At 49.1% G+C, this 6,514-nt stretch overlaps 1 non-coding gene across 1 annotated transcript; it reads right to left on the bottom strand.

Annotated features, from left to right (window-relative positions):
• Positions 1 to 553: 553 nt before the first annotated feature.
• Positions 554 to 625, bottom strand: Trnat-ugu (transfer RNA threonine (anticodon UGU)). The gene has a single exon. It is a non-coding gene; the product is annotated as a tRNA-Thr (tRNA).
• Between the last annotated feature and the right edge of the window lie 5,889 nt (positions 626 to 6,514).

Raw genomic sequence — 6,514 nt, 5'->3', positions numbered from 1 at the left:
CTTACCTAACACTTCTACATCCTGCACTATGCTTGGATCGGCAGAGAGTATGAAATTTATTTCATTCCTTGTTTCTCCATTAGGACTTTTCAAGGTCCACTTCTTGTTGCTGCGCTTCCTGAAGAAGGTATTCGTTATTCGGAGCCTATTCCTTTCCGCGAATTCTACTAACATCTCTCCTCTTGCATTCCTAGAATCGATGCCGTAGTTGCCAATTGCTTGCTCACCAACCTGCTTTCCCCCACGGAAGCGCCCTCGTGAAAACTTCGCTTGAAAATGTTTTTGCGAGCCAGGGGCTCCGGAACCGGGGGGGAGCGGAGGGAGATAATGCGCCGGGCGGTCACCAGCAGGGTTTGGTCACCGGTATAGTGCACGCACGCACGCACACACGCACACACACACACACACATATATATATATATATATATATATATATCATAAGAAGCCAACAAACATTGACACCAAGAACAACATAGGGGAAATTACTTGCACAGACTAACTGAATTAAAGAAATGATAAATTAATGGAAATGAAAACGGATGAAAAAACAACTGTCCGCAGGTGGGGAACGAACCCACGTCTTCGCATTACACGTACGATGCTCTCACCATTGAGCTACCGCGGAACCGTTTTCCCATCCGCTTTCTGGGGTATTAATGTTTTACAACTAGAACTAACTCTGGGAGTGTATGATTAATAAAAATCGAAAAATCGGGCCCCTCGGTTCCCTTTCTTCTCGTTCATATATATATATATATATATATATATATATATATATATATATATATATATTATAAGGGTGTTTATTAGACGGCACTTCAAGCAGCGCAAGAGCGACAGTCCAAAAAGCGCAGCACGGACTCTCAGCACGAGTGGCGCTCGAGAGCCGAAGAAAACGACCCACTAGAAGGCGCTGGAGCGGACGACCCACTAGAAGGCGCTGGAGCGGACGAGCCACTTCAAGGCGCTGGGGCGGACGACCCACTTCAGAGTTCCAACGCTTCGCTACAATATATATATATATATATATATATATATATATATATATATATATATATATATATAGTTGCAGGGTCCGACAGTGAAGCAGACCAAGCAATAGAAGCACGTGAAAAATACCGGGATTTTACCGACGTTTCGGCCGAGGACCGGCCTCGGTCGGGGTGAAGGCTGGACGTCAGTAATATTCTGGTATATTTTACTACGTGCTGTTATTTTCTGACCTCCATATATATATATATATATATATATATATATATATATATATATATATATATATATATATATATATATTGTAACCGACAGTTACGACAACCGTTTCTAATAAAACTGATCTATTCTGGGCGAACCTGTGCCCGAGACCTCCAGAGGCTCAACACTCAACCAAAACGCCAGCGAACGTCGCCTCTTCGAACGTTGTCCTCTTCTTTTTCACCTCCTGTCGCGTGCCATTCATCCGTTCCTCGAGCACGAGCCATCGGTCTGTCAGCACGTGGTGTGGGTACGTGCGGCGCAGCGTTGCCTTGCGGGGCCCGGGCCTGCCTGACGCTTGTGTTGTGGCGGTTCTTTGAGACACAGCTATGATGCGGCGGGCGTCTTTTAATTCTCAGTATGCTGGCGGCATTAGTCCCCCTCCGAAGAAGCATCGTCCCGATGCGTAGCAAAGGCCTAGACAGGCCGACAATTTTAAAAGTACAATGCTCAGGGATGGCCGGCGGTATTCGTGGGCACATTTGTAAATTCTGTTATTCAATGCCTTTCGTAGTAAGGCTTCATTCGTACTACGTGTATGACCTCTGGACGAGTCCTGGGTCGTGTGGAGTACACTTGACCTTCGGGAGTTACCTCGTAGTTTAAGGGACTTAGCCGGCGAAGTACATTATAGGGGCCAAAATAACGGCGCACTAACTTTTCCGAAAAACCGGGCGTACGTATAGGCGTCCATACCCACACTTTGTCTCCAGGGTTGTACTGCACCTCTCTTCGCCTTAGGTTGTATCGGTTTGCGTCGACGTACTGCTGTTGTACGATGCGGTGCCTCGCCAATTGCCGTGCCTCTTCAGCCCTTTCTATGTATTCACTAAGGTCAGGGTCGTCTTCACTGCTGCTATTCACAGGTAACATCGCGTCCAGTGTCGTTGTTATACGGTTCCGCCGTAAACAAGTTCAAATGGCGTAAAATGTGTCGTCTCTTGTACTGCAGTATTATACGCAAAGGTAGCGTATGGTAGAATACTGTCCCATGTTCGATGATCTATGTCCACGTACATCGAGATCATGTCAGCGAGCGTTCTATTGAGCCGTTCAGTCAGGCCATTTGTTTGTGGATGGTATGCTGTGGTTTTCCGATGATCAGTATGCGTTAGTTTCATAACAGACTGCATCAAACGGGCCATAAAAGCTGTTCCCTTGTCTGTTATGACAACCTTAGGCGCGCCGTGTCGCAATACGATGTGTGTGACGAAAAACTGAGCCACTTCAATGGCGGTTGCTGTTGTGATAAAAGAAGTCTCGGCATACCGGGTGAGGTAATCGGTTGCTACCACAATCCATCGCTTTCCTGAGGACGAAACGGGAAATGGCCCAAGTAAATCTACTCCGATCTGTTCAAATGGTACTCCTGGTGGCTGTATTGGTTGCAGAAGGCCTGCTGGTCTGAGTGGCGGTGTTTTGCGCCTTTTACAATCTCGGCACGATTTTACATAGTGCTGCACTGAATTCATCAACTTCGGCCAGTAATATTTTTGGCGGATTCTTGCCACAGTCCTACTAACGCTCAAGTGACCAGCTCCTCGGTCATCATGGCAAGCTTCTAAGATCTCAGGTCGTAGCGATGATGGTACGAGAAGTAGAAACGTCTCACCACTGGGCTCGAAGTTTCTTTTGTAGAGGACGTTGTTCTTGAGGACATACGAACACAATCCGCGAACAAAAACTCGTGGAACTTTCACTTGCCGACCCTCCAGGTGCTGGATGAGCAGGAGTAATTCCGGGTCAGAACGCTGATGATGAACCATTTCCGACGTGTTCACAGCCCCAAGAAACGGGAAATCTTGCTCGTATTCAGCAGCGGTAAATTCTATCGGTGCACGTGATAAGCAATCAGCATCATTGTGCTTGAGACTGGACATGTAAACGACCGTGATGTCATATTCCTGTAGACGTAAGCTCGACCTAGCGAGTCTTCCAGAAGGGTTCTTGAGGTTCGCCAGCCAGCACAATGAATGGTGGTCGCTGATGGCTCGGAACGGTCTGCGCCGTACAAGTATGGCCGGAATTTGCTGATGGCCCATATAACCGCCAGGCATTCCTTTTCTGTAGCTGAGTAATTTTTTCAGCTTTCGATAGAGTACGGCTTGCGTACGCAATGACTTTTTTTTTTCCATTCTGCCACTGAATAAGTATGGCACCGAGACCAACGTTACTCGCGTCGGTGTGGATGTCTGTTTCGGCATCTTCATCAAAATGGGCAAGTATGGGAGGACTCTGCAAACGTCGTCGTAGCTCAGAGAAGGCGTCTTCTTGTTCTTTCTGCCACACGAAACGGACATCTTCTTTTGTAAGCCGCGTGAGTGGTTTGGCAATTTTAAAAAAGTTTTCTACGAAACGCCTGTAGTAGGCACACAGTCCCAGGAAACGCCTGATAACTTTATCTCTTGGCTTCGGAAACTTTTCTACTGCCGTGATCTTCTCAGGATCTGAGCGGACGCCTTGAGCACTGACAATGTGTCCGAGAAATCGGAGCTCGTGAAAACCGAAGTGACATTTTTCGGGTTTTATGGTCAATCCCGCCTTGCGAATGGCATCCAGAACTGCCCTCAGCCGCTGCACATGCTGCTCGAATGTAGTGGAGAAGACCACCACATCATCAAGGTAAACGAACCACGACTGCCATTTCAATCCGGAAAGAACAGTGTCCATCATCCGCTGGAAAGTGGCGGGCGCCGAACACAGACCAAATGGAAGCACCTTAAACTCATATAAACCATCCGGTGTCACAAATGCCGTTTTTTCGCGATCTCGCTCGTCCACTTCTATCTGCCAGTACCCGCTTTTAAGATCCAAAGAAGAGAAGAAGTGAGCATCGCGTAGTTTGTCCAAGGTGTCGTCGATGCGTGGGAGTGGATAAACATCCCGCTTCGTGACGAGGTTGAGTTTTCTGTAGTCTACACAAAAACGTAGGGTGTTATCCTTCTTTTTCACCAGAACTACCAGAGATGCCCGCGATCTATTGGATGGCTGTATTACGTCGTCCTTGAGCATTTTCTGTACTTGACTTCTTATCGCTTCCCTTTCTTTTGGAGCCACTCGGTACGGGTGTTAGTGCACTGGTCTTACGGGTTCTTCGACTATAATGCGGTGCTTTGCAACGGGAGTGCGATGGACTTTCGATGAAGTGGAGAAGCATTCGGCGAACTCGTTGACCAAGCTCACAATCGTATGTCTTTATGGTGATGACAGCTCTTGGTCAATATCGATAGATGCGAGCACAGTGTCTAAAGTCCCAGATGCTAGTGATGGTGTCTCGAGAGTCGATATATCCTTAACGTGTTCATAGCCATGAAGAGATTCTATGGCTGTTCCCTTCGCCACGTGTTGTGCCTCATTGACAAAGTTAGTCAAGAGGACAGCCGCACATCCGTTACGCAGGTGAACAAGGCCCCTTGCCACACATATTTGCTTTTCCAGTAGCAGCCCGATATTTCCGTCTACAAGTCCCTCATAGTCTCGAAATGCGTCGCTCCTTACAATGACAGTCACACTGCACCTTGCCGGCACCGTCACGTGTTCATCCACAATACGCAGAGGCAACGTGTGGCTGTTCCACATCAGAAAACGCGACAGCATTTTCCGTATTAAACAACACGCGAGATTCTTGCAAGTCGATTATTGCGCCGTTTGCTTCGAAGTCCATGCCCAGGATCAGATCACAGGAACACTCGGGTAGAACAATAAAGCTGCTGACGTACATAAAGCCACTAATTCCGATCCTTGCTGTGCGCCGTTTGCTTCGAAGTCCATGCCCAGGATCAGATCACGGGAACACTCGGGTAGAACAATAAAGCTGCTGACTTACATAAAGCCACTAATTCCGATCCTTGCTGTGCACATTCCTACAGGCTCGACTAAGTGTCCCCCGGCTGTACGTATCGGAGATCCGGTCCGATGGGTCAATACCTTTTTCAATTTTCCGGCGAGTACACTACTAATAACTGAATAGTCAGCACCAGTGTCTATCAACGCGGTCACTTCGAAGTCGTCGATGATGACACGCAAATCAGAAGTAGCGTCGCCATCACTACATTTGTTCGTCGCGGTGTCACTGCCGTCGTCTCATTGGGTTAGCGATTGAGGGCCTTCGGTTTCCTGGGCGTCAGCAGCCTTGCCTCCACAGGCTCTAGTTTTCCCGTCGCGGACTTGGTGAGCGACGCCTCGGTGACATGGAGGACGGACGCGGACTCGGCGACCGATAACGTATAGGCGCTGCCGATCGAGGCTCATGTTGCTGGGGGTACGGAATGTTTCGGCGTGTAGATAAAAATGCTTCTATCTCGTAAGGGCGCTCATCGTTTCGAGGGCAAGGCGCATTCACGGAGAAGCCATGGAGTCCCACTCGGCGATACTGACATTCCCGATACAGGTGACCAGCCTCGCCACAGTGGTAGCAGAGGGGACGCCGGTCTGGACTACGCCATACATCGCTTTTACGTGGTCTTCCTTCCGGCATGGACGGTATACTGCGAGGAAGCATCTGGGGTGTAGCGGTATTTCGGGCAGAGTCAGCGCGTCCACTGTCCTGCCGTAAAGCTTGGGCGTATGATATCCGCGGCTGACGCTCCGGTTGTGCTAGGGGCCGTACCTGAGGCTCTGGTTCACAAATTACTTGTCGCACTTCTTCGCGTACGACATCTGCAAGTGATGACACCGTAGGAAGGCTTTGAACCAGCTTCAATTTCTGCAGCTCTTCCCTAACGACAGACCTCACCATTTCACGTAGGGCGTCGATGTTGCTGGGGAGGGCTTCTGACCCAACTTCAAATAATGCGACGCTTGCGGCTCTATTGTACTGTCTTGCACGCTGCTGCAGCGTCTTCTCCATCGTCATCGCTTCTGATCAGAATTGCTACAGTGCGGCTACAGTGCGGGGCGGATTACGTACCAGGCCTGCAAATAGCTCCTGTTTAACACCGCGCATTAGGTGCCGTAATTTCTTGTCCTCAGCCATGTTTGGGGCAGCTCGGCGGAAGAGGTGGGACACGTCTTCAATGTACAGGGTCACACTTTCATTGTTTCGTTGGTTCCTCGCCTGAAGAGCAGCCTCTGCCCTCTCTCTGCGGTCCGTGCTCGGGTAAGTAGCGAGCAGCTCTCGTCGGAAGTCATCCCACGATGAAAACGACGCTTCGTGGTTTTGAAACCACGTGCGTGCAGATTCCTCCAGCGCGAAGTACACATAACGGAGTTTCCTCGTTGCGTCCCAGCCGTTGCATCTGGCGACACGCTCGAAGTTTTCGAG

The sequence above is a fragment of the Dermacentor silvarum genome, chromosome 2 (genome assembly GCF_013339745.2).
Source record: "Dermacentor silvarum isolate Dsil-2018 chromosome 2, BIME_Dsil_1.4, whole genome shotgun sequence".
In the NCBI taxonomy this organism is placed as follows: Eukaryota; Metazoa; Arthropoda; class Arachnida; order Ixodida; family Ixodidae; genus Dermacentor; species Dermacentor silvarum.
The sequence above is the reverse complement of the archived record's forward strand: the minus strand, read 5'-3'. Positions and strand labels throughout refer to the sequence as shown.